This window comes from Marmota monax, unplaced genomic scaffold (genome assembly GCF_021218885.2).
Source record: "Marmota monax isolate L192 unplaced genomic scaffold, Marmota_monax_Labrador192_F-V1.1 WCK01_AAM20220418_F8-fsc00014, whole genome shotgun sequence".
NCBI classification, from domain to species: Eukaryota; Metazoa; Chordata; class Mammalia; order Rodentia; family Sciuridae; genus Marmota; species Marmota monax.
The window spans coordinates 28,987,409-28,990,400 of record NW_026695222.1 but is presented as its reverse complement, the minus strand read 5'-3'; the positions used below and the strand labels follow the sequence as shown (position 1 = coordinate 28,990,400).

Here is a 2,992-nt window from a genome sequence, read left to right as displayed (position 1 = left end):
AAATACGTGCAGGTTATTGCACAATAGTTACATATCAATAAAACTTAGAAAATCCCCTCAATATCAAGACATTCTCATTGCTTTAGCTATTATTGTAGTTGTTTGCTGAGCAGGTGAATGGCTTCTTCCAGGATGTCCACCTGGAGGTGTCCAGGGTAGCAGCCTTCCCAGTGAGCCAAACATCATTTCACCCATTCATCAGCCTTTCTACTTCATTTTATAGGTGCTGACTTTTATTTAATGATTTTATGTTTTTAAGCTCTCTTTGTATATGAAGGAGATTAAGAGAGTGCCTCTCATATGTTATAAGATGTTTTTGGTTTTGCAATGGGGAGCTGGCTTTTGACATGGATAAACCCGTGGTATTTACTTCTGATCTGATAACATACTTCTTGGCAAAGCACTGTCCCGTGAATACCTTTCTTGGCACCTTGGATCATTGATTGCTTCAGCATTTGTTCTTTTAGGAACAGGTTTGTCTAGCAACTTGTATTTATAATCTTCCTTGTGATTTGTTTGATCAGCGTATTGTTTCTTACGTTGGGCTGCTGCGGGCTTACCGGTCAAGTTCATTAGGCTTTGGTGGGCCTAATGAGGAGCTCACAAACCCAGCTCTTCATAAACTCACCCTCAAGAATGCTTCTCCTCTGCTCTTTTTCTCCTCTGACTATTGTTTCAATTTGTTGAGGTCTTATCACATACCTGCCTGGGAGCGGAGGGCTTTACCTGTCTTCACATCCTGTGGTTATAACCCTGTGAACCCAGGTCCTGTTAGTTCCATGTTTCATATAAGTAAACAACTCTTGGAGGAGTAAAGAAGATCTTATTCAGAACTACAAGGGGGAAAGGTGAGGATCCTCAACTGTGAACTCCTATGGGCCAGACTCCAAGGTGAGGCTCTTCTGCCACTCAGCGCCCTGGGGGTTTGATGGGTCACCTACAGGTTTGTCTTCATACTTTGTCTTTCAACCCTGAAAACAAACTGAAGATTTTGTGCACAATAGGCCTTGGGACCTGCTGGGTTGAGGAGGAAAGTCGAAGTCTGCAGAGCTTCCAGAACGTCTTCTCTTCAGTCGCAGACACCAGGATGTAGCCATCACGAAGCAGTGAGTGCTGGGGCCAGTAATCCCAGTGAGTCGGGAAGCTGAGGCAGGAGGATCCCAAGTTCAAGACCAGCCTGGGCAACTTAGTGAGGCCCTCAGCAATGTCAAAATAAAAAAGGGCTGGGGATGTGGCTCAGTGGTAAAGTGCCTCTGGGTTCAATCCCTGGTACAAAAAAAAAAAAAAAAAAAAAAAAAAAGAATTAGTGAGAGAGGATGGCTCACTGGGCCACACACTCCTCAGCAACAGACCCCAGCACATGACCACACCTCGACCAGAGTTTCTGGGTCTCACCACCATTGACACCTCCGGCAGGTCATTCTTCGTCCTGGGGCTGTCCCGTGAATCCTTAAGGGTTCAGCAGCATCCCTGGCTCCTACTAGGATACGCCAGTAGGCTCTGTCCCCTCCAGCTGGGACAACAGTGACCAGGGTCTCTATTGATGATGGCTGAACAGCCACCCTCACAGCTCCAAGGAGACACACTTGGAGCAACTGTCAGCAAAGAGACCCGGGGCGCGTTTCTCTCTCTGTCTCCTTTTCTACTAACCAACTTCCCTGTGGAAGCTAAATATTTGATTAGTGCACTTTGAAACCTGAGAAATGTTTGCTTAAACATATGGTTAATTAAAAGACAACATTTTTATCATCCTTTCCTATTACAGATAATTCTTGTTGAACTCATCTATTTGCCAATCCCAGTGCTGAGCCTCTTAATGGGTGTTCTCTCACCGATTACTCACCACTGTTGTGAAGAAGCATAAACATTGTCCCCATTTTAATGACGAGGAAACTGAGATTCGGACACCTTAAGGAAGTTCCTCAAGGTCTTTCGTAGACCAGGGTGCAGCTGGAGTCTTCGCCCAAATTTGTTTTACACGGGGGTTCTTTGCTATACTGATTTCTAAAATTAATATTCACAGAAAGAAGAAAATAAAAAAAAATAAAATCACTGCTAATCTTGTCACTCAGCCATTTTCTGTATCGGCATTTTTTAGTCTTTTTTTTTTCTTTTAAAAACACATGCTTTGGGAAAAAATGGGTTGTGTTTAATATTTAACTTTTTCTCCTGACATTTGGGACTACGTTTCCATCACGATGTTAAACATTCTTCACTGGCAACCTTTGAGAGGCCTGTATCATGTTCTCTTAGTGAACTGGTAAACAGTCTCCTGTTGTCAGCTGCTTTGGTTGCACTTTCCCGCCCTCCCTCCCTGGGTCCCTCCCTGCCTCCTTCTCCTCCTCTTCCCTGTTACTTACTCAGGATAGACTCCTGGCAGGAGAATGTGGAGGAAGAGATTATATTTTAAGTCTCATGATGCATACAATCGGGTCACATTCTCCCAAAGTTGTATTGATTGACATTTTACCTGCATAGTACGAATGGATGCACTTGATTCCCCCAAGAAACTCAGAGTTTCTAAAACCCACACCCACACCCACAGGCAGATATCACATATATCAGCATTTTTTGGACTACTAGTATATTTGATATTTCTTCATGAAACATAAGAAATTTATGCACTTTTTAAGAAGTAGCAATACAGTGACATTTAAAGATAGATTCTCTGACATCTGAGGAACACATCCATTTCAGAGAAAAAAAATCTGTAGACTCTGAGTGTTAACATGCATGTTTATTATACGTGATGTCACATCAACACGAGAAAGCTACACTTCTTAAAGTTCTTAGAGAAACTGGAGGAGAAAGCAAATTTACAAATCAATACAAACAAAACTATGAAAACTGTGAAGCTCAAATTAGTGGGATGATTTAATATGGTGGGTGAAGCAACCCTGCAGGAGGGAAATCCCCGTGGGCTGCCTGGTGGCCCAGCCAGCCGAGCAGTGCTGTTGCATCCTTGGTGACTCAGCCCGCCCACCACTTTCCC

At 43.4% G+C, this 2,992-nt stretch overlaps 1 long non-coding RNA gene across 1 annotated transcript; it reads left to right on the top strand.

Moving 5' to 3' along the window:
• The first annotated feature begins 454 nt into the window (after positions 1-454).
• LOC124085857 (uncharacterized) lies at positions 455-2,038 on the top strand. Its single transcript, XR_006849601.2, has 3 exons — positions 455-891; positions 1,005-1,106; positions 1,766-2,038. It is a non-coding gene; the product is annotated as an uncharacterized LOC124085857 (long non-coding RNA).
• Positions 2,039-2,992: the final 954 nt, after the last annotated feature.